Below are 27,597 nucleotides of genomic sequence, written 5' to 3' on the forward strand. Positions count from 1 at the left end.
CTAAAAAGATGATTCAAGAATCATCAATCCACCATCACATGCACCATTACAAAGCTTCACTTTTAGCATGCAAATGATATCAACACAAATCCACCTTAGCCGAATATCATCTCCATGACATAGTAAAGATTTGAACCATGGGCTAGTTAGAACTCAAGCTAACTACTAAAATATACATGAATCTCATGGAGCAACCTCAAACATACCTTAGCCTAGTTACATGCATGGCCGAACCTCTTCAACATTTCCTCATTTCTTTCCTTTTGAATTTCGGTCAAGGATGTTCAAGGATGAACACACCTTTTTTTTTTCTTTGTTTTCTTTCTTCCATTCACGGCAAAGGGGGGGGGCATGGATGAGACCATTTTTTTTTTCATCACTCCTCCCTTTCATTATTTAATTACCATGCTCATTATTTTATTGTTTCCTCCCATGATGCACCAACACAACATGTCTATGACATGTTTTGCCCATCACCCTTTGTCCATCCTAATGTCATGGCCGGCCACTACTAGATGGGGGGGGAAATTGACATGCAAGTCCCCCTTTTTTCAACATGCACTAATAGGTCCTTATGTTTTGATCTACCACATTTAAAAAATGTCACACATAAGTCCTATTGACTAAATTCACATGCAACTTACTAAATAGAAGCTTAAAATTTTCACACATTTATTTTAGATAATAAATATCATATTCAAACAATTTGGTGACTCGGTTTAGCGGTCCCGAAACCGCTTTCCTACTAGGGTCACTTTAGGGCTGTCACAACTCTCCCCCACTTAAGAAATTTTCGTCCCCGAAAATCTTACCGGTAAATAGGTTTGGGTATCGTTCTTTCATCGAGCTCTTGGTTTCCCAAGTAGCTTCCTCGATCCCGTGTTTGAGCCATAACACCTTTACTAACGGAACCCTTTTGTTTCGCAACTCCTTCACTTCACGAGCTAGGATATGCATCGGTTCTTCTTCATAACTCATATCGGCTTGAATTTCAACCTCTGATGGGCTAATTATGTGCGATGGATCAGATCTATAGCGTCGAAGCATCGAAACATGAAAGACGTCGTGAATCTTTTCAAGTTCAGGGGGCAAAATCAATTGATACGCAACTGGACCAACTCGTTCAAAGATTTCGTACGGCCCAATGAATCTCGGACTCAACTTGCCCTTACGGCCAAATCTGAGTACCTCTTTCCAAGGCGAAACTTTAAGAAACACTTTATCTCCCACCTGATATTCAATGTCTTTTCGTTTCAAATCTGCATACGATTTTTGACGATCTATGGCTGCCTTTAGACTTTCACGGATTACCTTTACTTTCTGTTCGGCATCTTTAATCAAATCAACTCCGAAAATTTTACTTTCACCGAGCTCGGTCCAAAACAATGGTGTACGACATTTACGACCGTACAAAGCCTCGTAAGGTGCCATCTTAATACTTGATTGAAAACTATTGTTGTAAGTGAATTCAATCGAAGGTAAATACCGTTCCCATGAACTACTGAACTCGAGGATGCAACATCTCAACATATCCTCAAGTATCTGAATTATTCGCTCGGATTGACCATCGGTTTGGGGGTGAAAAGCAGTGCTAAAATGCAGCTTGGTACCCAAAGCTTCTTGCAATTTCTTCCAAAATCGTGAGGTGAATCTCGAATCTCTATCCGACACGATAGAAATAGGTACCCCGTGTAATCTCACAATATGAGAAACGTACAATTCAGCTAGTTTATCCAATGAAAAATCCGTACGCACGTGGATAAAGTGAGCCGACTTAGTCAGTCTATCAACAACAACCCAAATCGCATCCTTCTTACTTGCTGACAATGGCAGTCCGGACACAAAGTCCATTGTGACTCGATCCCATTTCCACTCAGGTATCATGATCGGCTGAAGTAATCCTGAAGGCACTTGATGTTCCGCTTTCACTTGTTGACATATTAAACATCTCGAAACAAAGTCGGAGATGTCTCGTTTCATACCATGCCACCAAAACCGACGTTTCAAATCGTTGTACATTTTCGTAGTCCCCGGGTGTATTAACATTCGGCTACAATGCGCTTCATTCAGAATCATCGAAATGAGTTCTGAATTTGTTGGAACACACAACCGACTTCTAAACCTCAAACAATCGTCATCATCAATTTGAAATTCGGATTCCATATTCGGAACACATTCAGCCCGTTTTGCAACCAATTCATCGTCGACTTTCTGAGCTTCACGAATTTGACGAATCAATAATGGTTTGGCCTTTAATTCAGCTACTAACACATTGTCGGGTAGAACAGACAAGTGCACATTCATCGCTCGTAAAGCAAACAGTGATTTCCAGCTTAAGGCGTCCGCAACCACATTAGCCTTTCCCGGGTGGTAATCAATGACAAGCTCGTAATCTTTCAACAACTCAAGCCAACGTCTTTGTCGCAGATTTAAGTCTCTTTGAGTCATCAAATATTTGAGACTTTTGTGATCCGAAAATACATGGCACTTTTCACCAAATAAGTAATGTCGCCATATTTTTAAAGCGAATACGATGGCAGCTAGTTCGAGATCATGGGTCAGATAATTTTTCTCATGTGGCTTTAATTGTCTCGACGCATAGGCCACCACTCGACCTTCTTGCATCAATACGCAACCCAACCCAAGTAGGGATGCGTCACTATAAATGACAAACTCTTTGCCTGATTCGGGTTGCACTAAAATTGGAGCTTCAGTCAAATAAGTTTTCAGTTGATCGAAACTTTTCTGACATTTCTCCATCGATTCGAACTTAACATCCTTTTGAAGTAGCTTCGTCATTAGTGTGGCTATCATCGAGAAACCTTTGACAAATCGTTGGTAATAACCGGCGAGCCCCAGGAAGCTCCGAACTTCGATAATATTTCTTGGAGGCTTCCAGTTAAGTATGGCTGAAATTTTTCTCGGGTCAACTCGAATACCCGATGCGGATACCACATGACCCAAGAAGCTAACCTCTCTTAACCAGAACTCACACTTACTAAACTTAGCATATAACTGCTTATCCCGCAAAATTTGCAACACTAGTCTCAGGTGCTCAGCATGTTCGGTCTCACCTCTTGAATAGACCAAGATGTCATCAATGAACACAACTACGAACCGATCCAAATATGGTCTGAAGATCCGATTCATCAAATCCATAAATACCGCAGGGGCATTAGTGAGCCCAAACGGCATCACCAAGAACTCGTAGTGACCATATCATGTTCTGAAGGCAGTTTTGGGTATGTCCGAATCTCGAATTCGTAACTGATAATAGCCCGATCTCAAATCTATTTTTGAGAACACTGAGGCTCCCTTCAGTTGGTCGAACAAATCATCGATACGCGGTAACGGATATTTGTTCTTTATTGTCACTTTATTCAGCTGACGATAGTCAATGCACAACCTCATGGTTCCATCCTTCTTTTCACGAACAATACTGGTGCACCCCAAGGTGAGAAACTTGGTCGAGCGAAACCTTTATCCGTCAATTCTTGCAACTGAGCTTTCAACTCTTTTAACTCGGTTGGTGCCATACGATACGGAGCTATCGAAATCGGCGTAGTCCTAGGTACAAGCTCAATACCAAACTCTATCTCCCGAACAGGTGGTAAACCCGATAATTCTTCAGGAAAAACATCCGGGTATTCACAAACCACCGGCACAGATTCGGGTTTCTTTTCTAATTCTTTGTCATCAAGTACATACGCAAGGTATGCTTCGCACCAAAACTGAAGGAAGGAGTGAAGCAATCGGTCATCTTAGGTCGATATTAAGGTAAGGAAGTTGATACTAGTTCTTGAAATCCTAGTTGATTTTGAGTGAGATATCAAGTTATTGTCGGTAACCCATGTTGAAATTGTGATTTTGGAATAAGTAAGATTTTCGGCTATGGAGATTAATAAGGGTGATGGTTGTGTTTCATGCTAATTCTAGATGAAAAATGGTAGTTGCTTACATCTTGATGATTATGAGTTTCTTTCTTGGTTCTACCTTAGATCCATGAAGTATATTTTTATATGGTGTTGTGATGCATTCGGCCATGGTAGGAAGTAGAAGGGAAAAATATGGTTGTTGTTAGATGAAGTAGAGTCTAACGAATGAGCACATATGTGCATTAGTTGCTAGATGGAGAAGAATCGGCTAGCAAGTTGTGTGCTAAGGCCGAATATAATTTTTGTATATTAATGAGTAATGCATGTGTTAAATTGATGGAAAGGGAGAGGATGCTTTACTAGTGTATATATGTGTGTATTAGCCAAGTTTTGAACTTGAAACAAAATGGTGTTTAGTCAATACAAGTGACCATACTTGTAGAATGTATTAAGTGTTGCAATCGGCCCCAACATAGACATGTATGTTCGGCCACATGAATAAGTACATAAGTTATGTGTATGTTCGGCCATAGGTAGCCTATTGATGGCTTTAGCTTGACTTAGAAAATTCGGCTAAGGGGAAATATTAGCTAGTATGTTCAATTCGATTCGTGATTTCGTACATATGTGACTCTAATGTCTAATGTATATATGGGCTAAGTACCTTGAGCTTCTCTTTTGATGTTCGAATGAATTGTATTAAATTGCTTGATGTGATTAAAAATGCGTATGACCATTGTGTATTTGAGCTAAAAGGTGGCCATATGACCTATCAAACTCCTTGTCATATTCGGCCATAAGCTAGCAAAATGAGACTTTAATGAGTTAAATTTGTTTGAATTAGCTCAAGAGCTTAGAGGACCACAGTTGGATAAGGGAAAGGAAAAAGTGATCGAATAGCTGTCGAAATCGCTCGACCACATCCGAGGTAAGTTCTTGAGTAATAGAGCTTAAATTATGATTTGATTAGATCATGTTTTAAGCAAATCAAAATCATGCTCTTTGTGTGTGGCTATTGAGCCGAAATTGCAAGAGTGATAAGTGTCTTGTGTTTGAGTTTTGCTAATGAAAATGAAATACGAATGTGTCATGATTTATTGTTAAATGTGCATGGTTATTCGAATGATGTCCGGGCTAAGTCCCGAAGGCTTTGTGCTAAGTGACCATATCCGGACTAAGATCCGAAGGCATTTGTGCGAGATACTAATTCCGGGATAAGCCCGAAGGCATTGGTGCGAGTTACTAAATCCGGGTTAAGTCCCGAAGGCATTTGTGCGAGTTACTATAACCGGGCTATGTCCCGAAGGCATTTGAACGAGTAGCTATATCCGGTTAAATTCCGAAGGTACGTGATTTGGGAATGAATGATCTTGCTGTAAAAAATTTCAATTAATACGCTTGTAACATCCCAACATTGAGGTATGTTTCTATGTGCTTTGAATTAGTTGAGCCCTTACAAATAAGTATTCGCTCAGTTGATAAATGAGCTACCGGCCTTTGGCTAAGTTGATCTTTTGTGTATGAACATAAGGGTTGGTAATGTGAAGTAAGTATGATATTGAAAATTTGTGCATATGAACTTATCCGTTTAGCTACATGAATGCTATACTTTGGTTGTGTCTAAACTCTTTGCTCAAAACTTACTAAGCATTTAATGCTTACTCCGTTTCTTTGATTCTCTATTTTATAGATTTTGGTTCTTCAGCTATCGGACTCGGGATTTTGAAGTCGAAGTCGCCCACACTATCAAAGCCCTTTTGGTACACTTTTGGTTGAACTCTGAAAATGGCATGTATGGGACTACCCTTTTTGTTGTTGGTCATGTACCCTTCGGTTTTGTGTAAATTTGGATAGCCATGCGAAAATGGCTTAAATATACTTTGATCATAGCATTATAATCGTTTTGTATGTTGTCCGTCGAGAGGTATGGAAATGTTGGTAACGGTTAGCCATGGGAAGGGTTATTCTTGATCACTTTTGGAATATGTATGACAAACTCTAGTTGATCCATGGAGGATCATGAAATAGGTAAAGTTTACCTTAAAAAAAACAGATGCTGGCAGCAGCAGTGATGTGGATGTGAAAAATCACTAAAAATAGTAGGAATGGAATTAAATAGTGGATAAATTATGTGATCGAACCTTGATGAATCTATTTTCATATGGAAGAAACGAAATGGTCATATGAGTTGTAAGTTAAGAGATAATTAGGTTTTCGTTAAACAGAGCCAGAACTTTTTCTGGATTCCCTGTTCCGACTTTGGAAATTCATTATAAATTAACCAGAGATAATTATGAGTCATTCCATATATGTATAGATTCCTATCTAAGTCTAGTTTCTATAGAAACAAACGGCATCAGTATTGAAGCTCTGTGCAGGGAGATATCCAAATCGTAATGCATGAAGGTCAGTGTAGTCGCACCCTGTAACAGGGGAGAATTTAACTAATAAACTGTACTAATTGGCCTGACCAAAAATTCTAGAAAAAAATATGTAGATGGGCATATGAGTCTAGTTTCATGGAAAAATTACGAAACTGATTTTCGAGTTGTGAAACTCAAGATATGATTTTTAAGGTGACAGTGATGCAGTTAGCCAACTGCCTGAAAATTTTTCAAATGGACTGCGATAGTAAGTGAATTTAGTCTGTGAACCCCTCGTGTCCGACTCCGGCAACGGTCTCGGATACGGGGTGTTACAGGAGTCATTCCTAACGATTTCTTAAATGCTGTTCAATAGGCCTATAATGCATCATTGAGCCTTCGAGACTAATCTTTTATGCTAAGGCGTACTACCTTTTTAAGGATACCTTTGATTTCACAATTTACTCTCTCAACTTGCCCATTGGACTAGGGGTGATAGGCAGTAGCAATCTTGTGCTTCACATCATATTTTTCAAGCAACCACTTAAGCCATTTGTTCACAAAGTGAGAACCATCATCACTAATAATAGCTCTTGATGTCCCAAACCGTGTACACACTTGCTTATGTAGGAATCGCATGACTACCTTAGCATCATTTGTAGGGTATACTCCAGCGTTAACCCACTTGGATACATAGTCCACAGCAACTAAGATGTATTTGTTCCCATATGAAAAAGGAAACGGGCCTAAGAAATCAATGCCCCATACGTCGAATAATTTAATCTCCAAAATGATTGTCAAGGGAATCTCATTCCTCCTTGATGTATTTCCGGTCCTTTGGCAGTTATCACAGTTCCTCACATAAGCATAAGCATCTTTAAATAGTGTAGGCCAAAAGAAACCTGCTTGCAAAATCTTTGTTGTAATACGTGAACTACCAAAGTGTCCCCCACTTGGAGATGAATGGCAATGATATAAGATCTCAGCAATCTTACTTTCAGTTACACACTTTCAGATTATATTATCTATAGATTATTTAAACAATAACGGATCCTCCTAAAAATAATACCGACTATCATGAATTCGACTTACCTTAAATAGGTGTTCATCTGGGAAATTCTCGTTGATAGGCATACATGATCGATTTACCTCATCTTGTTCCAACCTCAACAGATGATCAACTATTTGATTTTCGACACCTTTTCTATCTTGGATCTCAAGGTCAAATTCTTAGAGTAACAGTATCTAACAAATTAGCCTCGGTTTTGCATCTTTCTTCATGAGCAAGTATTTAATGGCCACATGGTTAGTAAATATTGTAACTTTAGTACGTATAAGATATGAGTGAAATTTGTCAAAAACAAAAACTATTGCAAATAGTTCATTTTTGGTTACCATATAATTGAGTTCGGCTCCCGTCAAAGTTCTACTTGCATAGTAAATAGGGTGAAACACTTTGTTTCTTCTTTGACCCATCACAGCTCCAACAACATAATCACTTGCATCACACATCAACTCAAAAGGTGAGTTCCAATCAGGTGTAATGATTATTGGGGATGAGATTAATCATTTTTTTCATATTCAAAAGCTTCCAAACATGCTTTGTTGAAATCAAACGCTGTATCTTTCTCTAACAACAAACACAATGGCTTATAAATTTTCAAGAAATCTTTGATAAACCTTCGGTAAAAACTGGTATGGCCTAAGAAACTTCTGACTCCTTTCAAATTCATTAGGGCCTATAATCTTTCAATTCCACCGACCTTTGCTCTATCAACTTCAACTCCTCTCTTTGAGATTTTATGTCCTAAGACAATCCCTTCCTTGACCATAAAACGACATTTTTCCCAGTTAAGTATAAGATTCGTCTCTTTGCATCTCTTCAGTACATTAGCCAAATTACTCAAACAAATATCATAAGTGTTACCTAAAACAGAAAAATCATCCAAGAAAACCTCAACTAAATTTTCAACCATATCAATGAATATTGCCATCATGCATCGTTGAAAGGTTGCAGCTGCATTGCATAAACCGAAAGGCATTCGCCTAAAAGGAAACGTACCGTATAGAAAAGTAAAGGTTGTTTTATGTTGGTCTTTTGGGGCTACAACTATTTGGCTATATCTCGTATAGCCGTCTAAAAAATAATAGAATTCATTACCTACCAGTCGATCTAACATCTGATCCATAAAAGGCAACGAAAAATGGTCCTTCCGAGTGGCTTTGTTCAATTTTCTGTAATCAATACAAATTCTCCAACTGGTAACAGTTCTCGTTCGAATGAACTCGTTACGCTCATTTTTGACAATCGTGATTCCACCTTTCTTCGGCACACACTGTTCCAGAATTACCCATGAACTATTTGAAATAGGATAGATGATTCCTGCATCTAACCATTTGATCACTTCCTTTCTCACAACTTCTTTCGTACTAGGATTAAGCCTCATTTGCCCATCAATTTGAGCTCTTTCGCCTTCTCCCAAAATAATTTTATGCATGTAAAAAGAAAGGCTTATACCTCGAATATTAGCTATGGTCCAACCAATTGCTTTCTTAAATTTCCTTAGAACAACAATTAGTTACTCCTCTTGATCTTTCATCAGTTCTGCTGAAATAATCACATGTAAAGTAGAACAATCACCTAAATGAACGTATTTCAAATGGGAAGGAAGTACCTTTAGTTTGAGTTTAGGTGGTTCTTCGATTGACAACTCGGGTTGCATAAATTCTCTAACTTCTAACTCCAACGGTTCAAACCGTTTGGATTGAATAAAATTTCTCGGATTGGCTTCCATCAAAGCCATGTTTTCTTCACCTTCTTCATCATCCACAGGGTCAAAATCTAAGGCTTTCTGCAATGGATCTTCTTCAAAATTGCTTTCCATAGAACCCAAGGTTTCTATCTCTTCCATAGCTGAACACTCTTCTGCCGGATCGGGAAATTTCATCACTTTAAGAATGTTTAAGGTTACCTAATTGTGTTAAACTCGCATGGTGAGTTCACTTTTCTACCCATCAATTAATGTTCTTCTGTGGCTAAGAAAGGTGTCCCAAGGATGATAGGCACTTTCTTATCTGCTTCAAAATCTAAGATGATGAAATCAACAGGAAAAGTAAAATTATCGACTCTTACCAAAACATCCTCGATCTTTCCTTCGGGGTATGCTAAAAATCGATCCGCTAGCTGAAGCGTCACAATTGTAGGTCTTACTTCACTTATCCCTAACATCTTGAGAATAGACTTAGGCATCAAGTTGATACTTGGTCCTAAATTACATAAACCTTTACCATAGTAAGATTCACTAATGTTACAGTGTATAGTAAAGCTTCCTGGGTCTTTCAATTTTGGTGGCAGTTTATTCTGCAGGAAAGCACTGCAGTCCTTTGTCAAGGCAACAGTCTCATACTCACTAAGTCATTTCTTCTTGGACATTATATCCTTTATAAGCTTCACATAATTTGGCATTTTTTCTAAAGCCTCCACCAATGATATTTTGAATTGTAACTGCTTAGTTTTAAGAACAATTTTAAGTAAAAAGGTGATAAATGACATAGGAAAAGTCCTATATTTATTTCCGTTTACACTTATTATTTTCATATGGACTTACTAAGCTAATAGCTTACCCCTTTCCTTTCCCATGTTTTATAGTACCATAAAGCTAACTCAGGTTGGAGATCGTTGGATATCCTATCACACTATCAAGCTACCATTTTTGGTATTGATGAATTCAAGTATTTTGAGTTTATGGCATGTATAGGGACTTGGGCTTTTGGTTATATGTGTTGGCTTATAATGGTTCTTGGTTCATTTTTCATATTGCCTTGGAAGTGGGCTAATGTTAGTTACGAGTATATTTATATTAATGTCATTCATGAATGCAGAATATTGCATAATTTGATGTGGAGAGGTTGATGTTTTAAGTATGATTAACAATGGAATGAGAATGACATGTTATTGTCTTGGTTGTGATCTTTTGGGTGCTCTTACATGCTTGAATTTGTGCCATGTGATGTTGTGTAGATGTGTGGAAGTGAGGGTGGCAAAATGGCTTGGTAAATAGCCTTGTTTTTGTCCACACGGGTAGACATACGAGCGTGTGTCTAGGCCGTGTGTGACACACGGTCAACCCCATGGTTGTGTGATCCGATTATGTGTCCCATGCACCCAATTTTTTTGCAAAATAGAATGCTCAGTATCAAGCATATGAGCATGAGACACAGCCGTGTGAAGGCCACGGCCTCGGGCCACGGGCATGTGTGTTAGTCGTGTGACTTCAATTTGTTATTGGGTAACAAATAGAGAGTTACACGGGTTAGGGACACGGGCGTGTGTGGCCGCACGGACCCACATAGGAGTGTCCTACGCCACACGGGCGTGTGGCCCTTAAGACATGAAAAATTTTCTAAAGTTCTCGGTTTAGTCCTAAATTACTTCCAAAGCATGTTTTGGGTCTCGTAAGCTCGTATTAGGGACTTTATGAGTAAATGCAAAATTTTTAATTTGGATGTAAAATTTATGACTTGGAATTGTATGTTTTCTTATCTTTAAGTCTGGTAATGCCTCGTACCCTGTTTCGACGTCAAATACGGGTAAAAGGTGTTACATTTTTGATGTTCTAAAGCAACTTCATGTAAACATCTCGGTGGTGCAGGCTTTAGAGAAAATGCCCAATTATGTGAAGTTTATGAAATACATCTTGTCTAAGAAGAAAATACTTAGTGAGTATGAGAATGTCACTTTAAAGAAGAAGTGCAGTGTGTTCTTACAAAACAAGCTTCGTTTGAAACTGAAGGATCCTGGAAGTTTTATCATACCTATAATATTAGAGAATCTTACTATGGTAAAGCTTTGTCTGTCACAGGAGCAAGCATCAACTTGATGCCCAAATCTATTTTCATGTTGTTGGGAATAAGCGAAGTAAGACCCACTATTGTAACACTTCAACTGGCAGATCAATCTTTAGCATACTCCACAGGAAAGAATGAAGATGTTTTGATAAGAGTCAATAAATTCAATTTTTTGCTGATTTCATTGACTTGGATTTTGAAGCATATAAGGAAGTGTTGATCATCCTAGGTAAACCTTTCCTAGCCACGAAAAGAACATTGATAGACGTACAAAAAGGTAAACTTACTGTGAGAGTTCAAGATGATAAGGTAACATTTAATGTTCTGAAAGCAATGAAATTTCCTGATTCGATGAAGGAATGTTCAGTGATAGTAGAGCTAGAAACCTTAGTTTCTATGGAATGGGAGAACAATTTTGAAGACCCATTGGAGAACACTTTAAGGTCTTAGCCATTAGAAGATGAAAAAGGTAATGAAAATATGGCTTTGATGGAAGCCAATCGGAGGGACTATTGATACGATCTCGTCTCGGTGTTGAGTCGAGTTGTATTAGTTGCCCGATCGTAAAATCAAGTAAGAATAAATTGTTTGCAAAATAGGTTTTAAAATAAGAATGATAGGTTGAAACAAAGTGGTTGGGAATTGGTTAAGGTAGTAAAGGAAATGAATTCGGTTAAGGCTAAGGTTGAACCAATACAATTGACTATGTTGACCCGAGACCTATGGTAGCACTTAGGGAAATAAGGTGATGGAAATATTAAGGATAAATCAAAGAACCTTTACCCGCTATTTATGAAAGATAGGAACTACAGGTATAGGTGAACACCACACTTAACAAAGTGATAAGTTCGAAAAAACACGAGATTGATGCCATAAGAGTTGTCTCGATAAGTCAATTCAGTCTAAAGAGAACTATGAGAGTTTGAACACTTACAAAGTAATATGATATTCATCAAAATGATCAAAAGGGTCCCTACAAAATGAAATGAGCTAAATATTTATAGCCATTACATGAGATAGCCGAATAGGCATTTTAGTGAGCTAAATGGATACCAATTAACAACTTAAGGAAGCTAAAATTTCCTTCTAGTTTCCTAGAACGTCCTTGGAAGCATCCTAGTTGATGGAGTTAAGTGTTGAGCTGATTAATCACTTGAGATTCGACCAAGAGGGAAGAACAAGCTTAATTTACTGCATTGATTAGCTGAACAGCCTTGAGTAGTTTAATAGCTTCTTGAGTTCTTCAATGGCCAATAGGTGTGAAAGGCCAAAAATGAACAGACCCTTAGGTGCGAATGCACTAAACCGAATGGCCATTCCATGTGAAAAGGATCTCCAGCCATGTGAAAGCTTTTAAGCTGCTTTGAAGAGTTGGATGGTCAGCTTGGAAGAAGAAAGGATTAGCTCTTTTTGCCCTTGATGTCCACGAAGAGGAGCTGGCCATATCAATCAACAGCTCTCCATGTTCATGCCGCCCCATACATGTACCTATTAAATTAAATTAGCTTAAGGCATCATAAAGTCGGCTGCATCTTGGACAAATTTAATCAATTAAATTTAGCTTGACATATTAAATAGCAACATGAAATAAATTTGTTCTAGTCTTAACACATTAAAATAGCTAATAGTTATGTATGTACTAAGACACATTTAACCTTAATTAAAATGAATTTAACATATACTATTTGAGCTAAATGTAATTGTATTAACTAACTAAACTAAATAGCTAAGTTTATTCCAGTAGCTTAAAATGCATAAAATAAAATGAAATAAATTCAAGCTCAATGAGCTAGGATCAAGTCAATTTCAGCTCCATTGAGTTGGATCAAGCTAAGTCAACTTGCAAGAGGTTGCAAACTACACTTGGTGAGCTGGTCCAAGAATGATCAATGAGTCCGGTCACCTCTTCTCCCCAAGCTCGATCTATGTAGCTCGTTATAGCTTCTGGGAACTTCTTAGTTCGGGATCAAGTGATGGGACCCAAAGTAAGCTCAATGGGGTCAGTAGCTAACTTCCTAGCTAAGCTAGCATCATTCCCCCCTCTTCAAGGCAATTTGTCCCCAAATTGTCAACTACACCAAAAGGGGATAAGTCAACAGCATTGAAGCTAGTGCTAACTCCATACTCACTAGGTAAGTCAAACTTATAAACATTTTCGTTGATCCTCTCCAAGACTTGAAAAGGACCGTCACTCCTTGGTAGTAGCTCAGACCTCCTTTGTTCGAGAAATCTTTCCATGATCATATGGATCCAAACCCAACACCGGGTTCGAATGCGATTTGTTTGCGTCCCTTGTTCGCCTTATGAACATATTGCTCAGTTCTCCTCTCAATATAAGGGTTGAAATCATATACATCCTTAAAAGTAGAATGCTTAGTAGCCAAGTGAACTAATCGGTTGTAGGTGAATTCTATGTGTGGCAAGCATTTCTCCCATGTCTTCAAGTTTTTCCTAATGATGGCCCACAATAAGGTTGATAAAACTCGATTGACTACCTTCGTTTGACCAGCCATTTGGGGGTGGCATGTTGTAGAGAACAACAACTTGGTGCCTAACTTGCCTCACAAGGTCCTCTAAAAATGGCTAAGAAACTTGGCATCTCGATCGTAGACGATGGTCCACGGTACTCCATGCAATCGAATGATTTCCTTAAAAAACAAGTTAGCAACATTTAAAGCGTCATCAGTTTTATGACATGTAATAAAATGGGCTATTTTAGAGAATTTTTCTACAACAAGAAAAATTGAGTCTTTCCCCCTCTTGGTTCTAGGAAGCCCTAGAACAAAGTCCATAGATATATCTACCCATGGTGGATCTGGTATTGGCAATGGAGTATACAAACCGTGTGGTTTGATTCGTGACTTAGCTTTCTTGCAGGCAATGCAATGCTCAAACTTTCTCATCATGTCATGTTTCATCTTAGGCCAATAAAAGTGTTCTTTAAGTATTGCCAAAGTTTTGGCTACACCAAAGTGGCCGATAAGTCCTTCGACGTGGACTTTGTTAACGAGCACTTCTCGAATAGAACCATGGGGTATACACAACTTACCTTCACCGAAATAGGTAGCCATCTTGTTGATAGTACCTTTTATGATCACCTTGTACACAAGACTTATATATCTCATCAAAATCAATATCAGTTTCATAGATATCTTTCAAATACTCAAAACCAAGCAATTTAGAATCTAATTGATTGATAAGAGCATACCTTCGTGACAACGCATCAGCAACGATATTTTCTTTACCTGCCTTGTATTTGATCAGGCAAGGAAAAGATTCTAGGAACTTCACCCATTTAGCATGGTGCTTGTTCAGCTTGGTTTGTCCCTTAAAGTGCTTCAATGCCTCATGATTCGTATGTATGAAAAACTCTTTAGGCCAAAGATAATGTTGCCAGGTCTCTAAAGCCTGTATCAAGGCATACATCTCCTTATCGTATGTAGGATAATTGAGAGTAGCCCCATTGAGTTTCTCACTGAAATACGCAATGGGTCGTTCATCTTGAGTGAAGGCTGCTCCGATTCCTATCCCTCATGCATCACACTCAACTTCGAATGTTTTGTTAAAATTAGGTAGGGGCAACAAAGGAGCGTTAATTAAACATTCCTTGATTTTATTAAAAGAAATTTCTTATTCATCAGTCCAATTGAATGGAGAATTTTTCTTTATAATACCTGTTAAGGGGGCGGCTAAGGTAATGAAGTTTGGTAAAAACCTCCGATAAAAACTTTCTAATCCATGAAAACTCCTTACTTGGCTGATGTTCGTAGGACGTGGCCAATCTTGGATTGCTTTGATTTTTTTTTGATCAACTTCAAGGCCATCGGCATTCACCACAAATCCTTAAAACACAAATTTATTAGTACAAAAAGAGCATTTCTTAAGACTAGCATAAAAAACTTCCTTACGCAAAACTTCTAACACTACACGCAAATGTTGAACATGGTCTTCCAAAGACTTGTATATTAAAATATCATCAAAGTAAACCACGAAAAACTTACCGATGAAAGCATGCAATACATGGTTCATTAAACGCATAAATGTACTAGGAGAATTAGTAAGACCGAACGACATTACCAGCCATTCATACAAATCGTATTTGGTCTTAAAGGTGGTCTTCCACTCATCTCCCTCCCGCATGCGAATCTGGTGATAGCCACTCTTTAAGTTGATTTTCGAAAATAGTTGGGCTCCACTTAGCTCATCGAGCATGTCATTGAGTCGAGGGATGTGATGGCTATACTTGATAGTGATCTTGTTGATGGCGCGATAGTCGATACACATTCACCATGAGCTGTCCTCCTTTGACACTAGTAGAATAGGCACCTCACATGGGCTTAACTTTATTGAATCTAGCTATTCTCCATCAAGTTAGCAACTTGTCTTTGCAACTCCTTAGTCTCTTTGGGGTTGGTCCGATAGGCTAGTCAGTTCGGGATTGTTGCTCCAGGCACAAAATCAATTTGGTGCTCAATGCCTCGAATGGGTGGCAAGCCACTTAGCACTTCATCCAAAAATACATCTTCAAATTCTTGAAGCAAAGTAACAATAGAAGATGGCAATGTATTATCAATTTCATTAGTTTCAAAAAGATATTCTTTGTACATAAGTACAAGAATAAGCTGTCTCATCAAAAGCAACTTTCGAACTTCTCTTTTTCTCGTAAAGACACTCATTTTTTCATTCTCACTCTCTTTTTGTTTTTCTTTTTCCACTCGAATTTTTTACTCTTTTTTCTCACTTTTCTCTCTATTCTTTTTTATTTCTTTTTCTTTTTCATTCTTTTTTACTTGTTATTTTTCTTTTGATTTTTCTATAGATTGTTTCATCTTAATTTGATCTTCATAAACTTACTCTAGGGTAAGAGGTGCTATAGTGACATTCTTCTTAAGGTGTTTGAATGTGTAACGATTTGTATATCCGTCGTGGATCACACATCGATAGAATTGCCGTGGACGCTACAACAGAAGATGTCCCGCATGCATTGGCACTACATCGAACACCACCTCGTGTTTGTACTTGCCAACCGAAAATGCCAATACAACTTGCTTGGTTACTTTGAGTTTGCCACCATCATTTAGCAAGTGCAATTTGTAGGGGTTCAGATCCTTAGTCGTGGCTAACCCAAGTTTCTCCACTAGCATGTTACTCGTGACATTGGTGTAACTTCCTCCATTGATTATCATGCTGCACACCTTGCCTTGAACGTGGCAACGAGTGTGAAAGATATTTTCTCGTTGCTGCTCGTCTTCAGCACATTGAATACTTAAACTTCTTTTGACAATGAGAATCTCACCTTTGACGAGATATTCGAGTTCTTCTTCTTCGTCAGTGGGGTTTTCAGGCTCTTACTCCTTCTCTTCTTTAGATTCGATTTCGCCGTTCGGTCTAACCACCATAACTCGATGATTGTGACATTGACTGGCAATGTGTCCCCTCCCTTGGCACTTAAAACATTTTATATCCCTTGATCAGTTAGGGATATTTTTGTTCTTTCCTTTACTTGTTTCCCTACTTGGCTGATTGGATTTGGTAGTTACAACGAGGTCTTTGGGACGAATAAGCACTTTACTAGATCCTTGAGTCCACTTATTGGTAGAAGAAGTAGGATAAGATCGATTGGCCCCCTTACGCTTTAATTATTTTTCGACTTTAATGGCCATGTGGACCATGTCCGTCACTCCAACATAGTGTTGTAATTCCACTATGTTGGCGATATCACGGTTCAAACTCGTAAGGAATGTAGGCATTGTCGCCTCACGGTCTTCCTCGATGTTGGCTCGGATCATGAAAACCTCTATTTCTTTATAGTAATCCTCGACACTTTGGTTCCCTTAGGTAAGGTTTTGCAATCGCTGGTACAAGTCTCGGTGATAGTAAGAAGGAATGAAACGTTTCCTCTTGACTACCTTCATCTCGGCCCAAGTCGAGATAGGTCTTTCCCTACACCTCCTTCAACTCGTCACAAGTTGATCCAACCATACAATTGCATAATCTAAGAATTCTATGGCCACGAGCTTCACCTTCTTGCTTTCTGAGTAATTATGGCACTCAAAGACTAGCTCAATTTTCTTCTCCCACTCCAAATACGCCTCGGGGTAAGTTTCCCCTTGGAATGGGGGAATGGCCATCTTGATGTTCTTAAGGCTGTCATCCACTAGATCTTATTCCCGAAGACCTCGGTTTCTATGGCCTCGCTGCCTTTCGCTTTGAGTAGAACCTTGGTCACTCTCCACATCACTTGGATCGTAGAGATCATCTTCGTTGACTCTCGCACATCTTCACTCCCTTCTCGGATTTTGTGGAGCTCTTTCTTGCTTGCCTTGTTCTTTAACATGGTCCATGCACTCTTATATAGGTTCAAGCTTTCGATCAAACATGCACTCCATTTCACATATGAGAGCTTAGAGTGTTAGGTCAGGCACTCCTCCACCAGTAGCAACATTTCGAATGAGACGCATACCACCACCATCCATTGGGTTCCTTTCTGGACTTTTTAACATGTAATTTAATCACACAACAAATCTCACACTTCTTTCGCAAAGGAATTACACACAATTTGGCTTTTGTACACTCTAATGGTCTCATCGCACTTTTTCCTTTTTCTGCTTAAGTTCGCCTCTCGAAGTTCTCAATGGACAACGTAGACAAATCGACAATCGTTGTGGAGTCAGTTTGTAAAATTGATCTTCGATTTGGTTTAGGAATTGATATTCGTTAAAAGGTAGGCTAGAAAACAAAATGAAAAGGTTTAAGTGTGGCTGAATGATATTTTTGGGAAAGGAATTAATTCGGGGCAGAGAATTTGTACAACTTTTTTTTATAGATTTTTGTAATTTTTCTTCCGTTTTTTTATAGTTCTAAATTTTTGCATTCCAAATATATATTCACTTTTTTTCACGAAATTTATTTCAAAACTTTTTTCAGCAAATTACAATCTCAGGAATACCAAAAACGTAGATACTTAATTCAATTTTACCAGCTCTGATACCAAATGATATGATCCCACCTCGGTGTTGAGTCAAGTCATATTAGCTGTTCGGTCATAAAATCAAGTAAGAACAGGTTGTTTGCAAAATAGGTTTTAAAATAAAGATGATAGGTTGAAACAAAATGGTTGGGAAATGGTTAAGGTAGCGAAGGAAATGGATTCAGCTAAGGCTAGGATTGAACCAACACAATTAGCTATGTTGACTCGAGACCTATGGTAGCACTTATGGAAATAAGGTGATGGAAATATTGAGGATAAATCAAAGAATCTTGACTCACTATCTATGAAAGATAGGAACCATAGGTATAGGTGAACACCACACTTAACAAAGTGATAAGATCGAAGAAAGACGGGAATGACGCCACAAGAGTTGTCTCGATAAGTCAATTCAGCTTGAACACTCACCAAGTAATATGATATTCATCAAAATGATCAAAAAAGTCCCTACAAAATGAAATGAACTAAATATTTAGAGCCATTACATGAGATAGTTGAATAGGCATTTTAGTGAGCTGAATGGATAGCAATTAATAGCTTAAGGAAGCTAAAATTCCCTTCTAGTTTCCTAGAACACCCTTGGAAGCTTCCTAGCTGATGGAATTAAGTGTTGAGTTGATTAATCACTTGAGGCTCGTCCAAGAGGGAGAACAAGCTTAATTGTGCTACATTGATTAACTGAACAACCTTGAGTAGTTTAATAGCTTCTTGAGTCCTTCAATGGCCAATAGGTGGGAAAGGCTGAAAATGAACAAACCCTTAGGTGTGAATGCTCAAAATCGAATGGCCATTCCATGTGAAAAAGATCTCCAGTGATGTGAAAGCTTTCAAGCTACTTTGGAGAGTTGGACGGTCAGCTTGGAAGAGAAAGCATCAGCTCTTTTGGCCCTTGGTGTCCACGAAGAGGTGCTGGCCATATCAATCAATAGCTGTCCATGTTCATGTCACCCCATACATGTACCTAAACCAAATTTAATTAAGCAATTAAATTAGCTTAAGACATCATAAAGCCGACTACAGCTTGGACAAATTTAATCAATTAAATTCGCTAGACTATTAAATAGCAACATGAAAAAAATTTGTTCTAGACTTAACACATTAAAATAGCTAATAATTATGTTTGAACTAAGACATATTTAAACTTAATTAAAGTGAATTTAACACAAATTATTTTAGCTGAATCTAGCTGTATTAACTAACGAATTAAATAGCTAAAGTCTATTCCAGCAGCTTAAAATGCATAAAATAAAATGAAATAAATTCAAGCTCAATGAGCTAGGATCAAGTCAATTTCAGCTCCATCGAGCTGGATCAAGCTAAGTCAACTTGCAAGAGGTTGCAAACTACACTTGGTGAGCTATTCCAAGAATAATCAATGAGTCTGAGTACCTCTTCTCCCCAAGCTTCATCTATGTAGCTCGGTATAGCTTCTTGAAAATTTTTAGTTTGGGATTAACTGATGGGACCCAAAGGAAGCTCAATGGGGTCAGCAGCTAACTCCCTGGCTAAGTTCGTATCAACTATATACAACCAGCACGGTTTGAACCACTAGAATTAGAAGTTCGGGAGTTTGTGCAACCCAAGTTGTCAATCTTGGAACCACCCAAACTCAAACTTAAGGTACTTCAGTCCCATTTAAAATACGTTTATTTAGGTAACTGTTCTACATTGCCTATGATTGCTTCAGCAGAATTAACATAACACCAAGAGGAGCAACTAATTGCTGTTTTAAAGCAATTTAAAAAGGCAATCAGTTGGACCATAGTTGATATTGAGGTGTAAGCCCTTCTTTTTACATGTATGAAATTATTTTAAATGAGGGTGAAAGAGACAGAATTGATGGGCAAAGGAGACGCAACCCTATCATGAAAGTGATAGTTCAAAAGGAAGTGATCAAATGGTTAGATGTAGGAATTATCTACCCCATCTTAGGTAGTTCATAGGTAAGCCCGGTATAATGTGTACCAAAGAAAGGTGGAATCATGACTTTTGAGAACGAAGTAATGAGTTAATCCCAATGAGAACTATCACAGGTTGGAGAATCTGTATTGATTACAAAAATTTGAATAAAGTCACTCAAAAGGACCATTTCCCATTACCTTTTATGGATCAGATGTTAGACCGTCTAGTAAGGTAGCCGTTTTTTTATTAGATATATATTTAGGATACAACCAAATAGTTTTATCTCGAAAAGAACAACACAAAACAACTTCTACTTGCCCATATAGTACGTTTGCTTTTAGGCTAATGCCTTTCGTTTTATGTAATGCACTTGCCACATTTCAGTGATGCATGATGGCAGTATTTACTGATATGGTAGAAAATTTTGTTCAGATTTTCATGGATGATTTTTTTGTTTTTTGTAATACTTACGATATTTGTTTGAGTAATTTCACTAAGGTATTTCAAAAATGTGAAGAGACAAATCTTTTCCTTGACTGGGAGAAATATCATTGCATGGTTAAGGAGGGAATTATCTTAAGGCATAAAATTTCCAAAAGAGGAATTGAAGTTGATAAAGGAAAAGTGGATGTGATTAAAAAATTACCACCACCAGTTAGTGTGAAAGGAGTTCGAAGTTTCTTCGGCCATGCTAGATTTTACCGCAGGTTTATAGAAGACTTTGCAAAAAATTTTAAGCCTTTGTGTAAGCTATTAGAGAAAGATATTATTTTTTAGTTTGATAAAGCATGCATAGAAGCTTTTGAAGAGTTGAAAATTCGGTTAATCTTAGCCCCAATAATTGCTACACCTGATTTGAACTCACATTTTGAATTGATGTGTGACGCAAGGATTTTGCTGTTCGAGTTGTGATGGGGCAAAGAAAAAACAAAGTGTTTCATCTTATCTACTATGCAAGTAGAAATTTGACGGGATGTAACACCCCTAACCCATATCCGTCATCAAATTAGGGTTATGAAGCATTACCGATCAAAAACACAATTCCAAACATCGATTTATACACATGAGTGAGTCTTGAAAATCAGTCAAAATTTATTTCACGAACTAACACAACAATTAAATTTGAAACATTTCATATCATACATATACAGACAGTCATGTCATTCACTTGCAATAAAATGAATTATAACATTCAAATATTAAAGCATTTACGGACTTTAACAAAGATATGATATAAACCTAAATGATTATTCAGCTATTATAAATATGAGAGTATACACTGACCGTCTAAAATAGTCTTTCTCAACATGGTCTATAGCACGAAAAACCATTCGATACAAGATAGGGCCGTTCTCACATGAAAGAAGAGAAGAAAGGATTGATTCTATTTTTTCTCTTTCTCGAGGAGGAAAGAGAAATAGAGTCTTATAGGGGGAGGGGGAACATTCGGGCGCAATTATAAAAATCCTCCACTGCATCCAGAATCACAAGTGGAACACTAAGCAGGGGTGGGAAGGCAGCGAACTCCGCAACAAAAGCGAAGCGAGCCCTAATGATATCATTACTCACCCCAAACTCAAGCATCATTTAAATATCTAATATCAATTGAATTTATGCTTAAAATCACATGTCAACATATTATACAAACAAATATCTTAGTAAATATTTGCAGAATGACTAACCCAATTAATACCAAATATCTAATTCAAAAGATAACAACCACATAAGTCACAAGATTTTGCCAAACATTTATGCATGCTAATACCATGTAATAGTTCATTTATGAAACTAACCTTTATGACTTTAATGAATGTTTTGTCATGGTAACCGAACACTTATAATTAAATATATAAATTTCACACTTATCATTGAACATAGACCACAACTGAATTCCCAATCCCCATATTCTAAATCATTTTGTTTTATAGACATATAATTCAAATGATACATCAAACCACTTCAATATGTGTATAATCACAAATGCTGAACAATAGGTAGCTCAAAAAGAAATATTTATATCTCCCATCTCATAATTGAATGTCATTACTTCATTCATAGTCATTTAACTAATATATATATATTAGTGACATGAATATTGTCATACCATATAATGAACATATCAAGACAAAGTTATTTAATGTTCGGTCATAATCAACCGACCTGTAATACCGAAACACATATAATTCATTGACCTAATACAACCACCCATTCACATAGACCTTACTCTATGTATACCTTAGCCGAGTCAGTCATATATTCACCCAAAATCATTAACCATTTCCAAAACATAAAACAACTATCATGGACATCACTTCTTCACAACACTTAACAATATAACCAAAACGTATTCAAGCCGCAACCAAACATAACTGAAATCAAACATAGAAATTAAGCCATTTTCGCATGGCCTTTATACAAAACCAAAGTTCATCATTTAAAACACATTCCAACCTATACTTGCCATAATTCGAGTTTAACTTATAAAGGTACCAAAATAGTAGATAGTGTGATGAACTTTGCTGACAGTCCCCGAGCTTGTAGCTTGACTCCAAAATCTATAAAACAGAGTAAACAAGAACACACACAGAGTAAGCTATCATAGCTTAGTAAGTCATAAGCAAATAAACAACCCAATGGTATAATCAACTCATTTAACTAACCGAATTACATTATCAATATCAAGCTTAATCCCAAACTTACAAGTTTCATAAATAATATATCTTTATACAATTTTTTTTACCTTGGCCGAATGCTCACATGGTTAAGTTATCAAATTATTGTTCAACTTTCAAAAGCCAAAATATCATTATAAAACTTAACACACACATGCGTTAATATACATAGTCTCATGAGTCATGATATAATTGGTATATACATACATTAATTATATAGCCGAATATACAAGATCATATATACACATATTTAATAATCATTTCAACAAGGATCATACTTCTTGTTCACAAGGCTGACCACCCATGCCATATTCTCATATATTCTTCATTTATATTACACATGTTTGTAACAAATATCAAAATACTCACTTACCTTAATTCAAGTAGGTAACAAGCTAATACATACCTGGTCACTTAGCTAATTTTACATATTTGTTAACCACTTATTGATGCCCGATGCACCATTCAGAATTGGGTAGGACACTCAGATAATCACACATATCGTACAATGTCAACATCCCAGACGTGGCCTTACATGTAACCACAAATCGATGTCACTGTCCCAGACAGGGTTTTACTCGCACACATATATCAGAATCACATATCGATGCCATGGTCTTACTTCCTCACATATATCAGAATCCTATGTCATAACATATGTATCCTAACTATTCCCAAGGTTCATATGGGGCTTTTGGATGTCGTAACTCGGTCGAAATGAATTCGAAAATATAGTAGCCAAGCTTATTCATATTCGGCCATAGCATATATAAATTCATATATTTCATTTCAGCATATATATTTTGCATTTAATTAAAATTAAGTACGTCTATTTGCTTATAAACTTACATCGGACGATATAAAACAGAACGGGACGGCTAGTCGACAACTTTCGATTTCACCCGATCCAAATCTGATTTCTTTGGTTCTTGATCTAGACATATTAAAATTAAGCTCATTCAAACATATTTTCATTCAATTTAGTCCAAAAACACATAAATGGGAAAATTACCATTTTACCCCTGACATTTACACTTTTTCAATGTAGTCCCTATTGTACAAAACACAAAATATGCAAAATTTCACTATACCCATGTTAGACCGAATCTTACCCATATTCATACAAGTCCATATATTTCATCTATTTTACATTTTAGTCCCTCAAATTATTATTTTTGTAATTTAGTCCTAATTACTCAAAATCATCAAAAAGTCCAATACAAAACATGTTAATATAAAACATATCTTTCATATTTCATCATCAAACAACAAAAAACACAAGCTCTCATCAATGGTATAACTCAAAATATTCACCAAAATAAAAAATTCAAGCATGGTTTTACTAGTACTCGAAGCAACGATCTCAAAAATGTAAAAATTATAAAAAAATCGACTAAGAACGAACCTTGAATCAAGCTTGGAAGGATGGACGAACCTAGGTTTCTCTATTTCTTTTCTTTTGTTTAAGTTTCAGCAAGAAGAAAAATAATGAACATATAAATGGCTTTGATTTTTATGATATGTTTTATATATCATTAACTTATATTATTAATTACAAAATTAACCTTAGTTAAAATTTTATACTATCATATTTAACATGTCCATTGCCATCCACTAATACTACTGATGGCCCAATTACAACAAAAAAACTTCATATTATAAATACATCAACAATTTGGTCCTTACACATTAAACTATTAAGTTTTCATTTTACGCAATTAAGTCCTTTTATTTAATTGGACACTTAAACAACAAAATTAAATCATGAAAATTTCACAGATATAAATTCACACAAAATAAAAAAATTAATTTTTAAATATTTTTCTGACTCAAATTTGTGGTCTCGAAACCACTATTCTGACTAGGGTCTAAATCGGGCTATCACACGGGAGCCCAGCTTAATTATATGGTAACTGAAAAAAGAACTCTTGCCTATTGTTTTTTTCTTTTGACAAGTTCCATTCTTATCTAATAGGTACCAAAGTTACATGTTTTAAAGATCATGCAGCCATTAAGTACTTACTCAGAAAGAAAGATGCTAAACCGAGGCTAATTCGATGGATACTCTTATTCCAAGACTTTAACCTTAAGATCCAAGACAGAAAAGGTGTTGAATATCAAGTAGCCGATCATTTCTCAAGGTTGGAACAAAAAGAGGTAACTCATTCATTTGTTTCTATCAATGAGAATTTTCCAAATGAGCATATTTTTAAGGTAAGCTGAGTTCATAAAATACCTTGGTTTGCTGATTTTGCGAATTATTTAGCATGTGAAATAATTCCTTGAGAAATGACATACCAGAAAAGGAAGAAATTCCTTCATGATAGTCGGTATTATTTTTGGGAGGATCCGTTTTTGTTTAAACAATTTGCAGATAACATAATCAGGAAGTGCGTAGCTGGAAGTGAAATTGATGAGATCTTGTACCACTTTCATTTATATCAAAGTAAGGGACACTTTGTTGGTTCCCGCACTATAGCAAAGATCTTACAAGCAATTTTTTTTTGGCCTACATTATTTAAGAATGCGTACGCATATGTGAAAAATTGTGATGGATGCTAGAGGACCAAAAACATATTAAAGAGGAACGAAATGCCCTTGACAAAAATTTTAGAGGTATAATTATTTATGTATGGGGCATCGATTTTCTAGGCATGTTTCCTTCTTTTTATGGCAACAAGTATATCCTCATGTCTGTCGATTACATATCCAAGTGGCATACCCAACGAATGATGCTAGGGTAGTCATGCGATTCCTACATAACTATGCGTTTACATGGTTTGGGACTCCAAGAGCTATAATTAGCGATGAAGATTATCACTTTGTAAACAAATGGCTTAAGTGGTCGCTTGAAAAGTACAATATGAAACTCAAAATTGCCACTACATATCATCTATAATCAATTGGGCAAGTTGAACGAGTGAACCATGAGATCAAAGGTATCCTCGAGAAGGTGGTGCAACCTAATGGAAAAGATCTGTCTCAGAGGCTCGATGATGCTCTATGGGTCTATTGAACTACTTTTAAGACACCATTCAGAATGACCCCTTATCAGTTAGTCTTTGGAAAGGCGTGTCATTTGACGCTTGAGTTGGAGAATAAAGCTCACTGGGCTTTGAAGCAATTGAATTTTGATCTTAAGCAAGCGGTTGAGAGAATGATGTTACAACTTGATCAGTTAGAAGAGTGGAGGTTATTTTTCATACGAGAATGCTAAGATGTATAATGAAAGGTCTAAAAGATGGCATGAAAATCATATACAACCTCATGAATTCAAACAAGGTCAGAAAGTGTTGTTGTTTAATTCAAGCCTAAGGTTATTTCTGGGATAACTCAAATCTCGAAGGAAAGGACCCTATACCATCCACACTGTTTATCTATATGGACTTGTAGAATTGTACAACAACAATAGAAGTATGTTTAAAGTTACTTGTCAACGTCTCAAACACTGTTGGGATGGTGAAGTTGAGTGAATTGGAACCTCATTCAATTTAAGGTACCCTTAATTTTTTCATATTTTTATTTTTAATAAATAACATACTTGGAAATTATTTTTCTTGAATTAATACATTAAATTAAATCTATCTAAGAAGATTGGAACTTAAGCAAAGAAGATTGGAACTTAAGTAGGACCATTAATGACCCCTCCAACCGTTACTGGGATATTAATTTAATGTAATTTTTCGAGAAGAAAAATTCTAAGTAGGCCAAAAAAAAGTTTTAACTTTAATTTTTATTTGTAAATTTCTATTTTTTTTTAATAAGAGGGTCAATTTTTGGCCCAAGTACTGATCAATTTATTTTTCTAGTTTAGTTTAATTTTTCGGTATAGCAAATAATTGCAGTTTGGGCTCGAGGCCTAAACAACGAAGAGGAGAAATTTACCCACTAGGTGCCGTCCATAGGGTTCTAAAACCCTAATTTTGCCACCATTTTTCCTTTCCATCCTCACCTTGTCTCCTAAGCATCCTTCTATAGCTAATTTTTTGCTACAAGTTTACCCTAATCTACTATTATATAAACCCCTCTATACCATCATATTCCTCACACCATTCAAAGCAATTGGCTTCAAACCCAAGCCACCTATTCCTTTCTTCTTGCCGTTAGCCTCAAATCCCTAAGAATCTCCCCAAAATCTCTCTTCTTGTCGCAAAACCCTACTATTGCTGTAGCAATCTTCTTGCCAGAGTAACACCTTTGTCACTGCAATCTAGACACTATCGCAACATCACCATTGCCACAATTCCATCACCATCGCAACTTTCACCAACACACATTTTCAATTTCTTATTTTTCCCTTTGGTGAAACCCTGCCTATTTTTCGGGAAAAACCACATGTCTCACAAAAGAACTAGATCTTCCAAGACTTCTGTCGAGGATCTAATTGTGATTCAAGATGAGGAAGCAAGGGAAAGATTTGATTCTATCTTGAAGAATCAACCTATGATGCCGGAAAAAGGTTTTAATTTGGAGAGCAATGATAAGTTGATCATGCCATTGTCACTTTGAAAAACGATTAATCCTTTAAATTGGGAGCAATTCTGTGATGCGGGATCAATACCTGATGAAGATTTAGTATGAGAGTTCTATGAAGTTCTTATTTGTAAGAAGAAGGTACCCCTTTCTTCTAAGTCTATTAATGATTTGTTTAACTTACTTGATGTTGAGGAAGATGAATACTCTGCCATGATGACAAATATCAATTTTGTTTTTTTTTTGCAACAAGTCTTTAATGTGGTTACAAATCCGGAATCCTAATAGATTAGAAGAAAGTAGGGTAGTCATTCTTGCCGAAGGGAATTTTTATATCCATGGCTAAGGTATGGTTCTACTTTATTCAATATAGCTTTAGGTGTAACACCCCAAACCCGGCCTAGACATTATGATCGGATCTGATGCGCCACATCGAAGCGTTCAAAACATTCCGTATTACTTAGTTTGGAAAACTT

This window comes from Gossypium hirsutum, chromosome A04 (genome assembly GCF_007990345.1).
Source record: "Gossypium hirsutum isolate 1008001.06 chromosome A04, Gossypium_hirsutum_v2.1, whole genome shotgun sequence".
Lineage (NCBI taxonomy): Eukaryota > Viridiplantae > Streptophyta > Magnoliopsida > Malvales > Malvaceae > Gossypium > Gossypium hirsutum.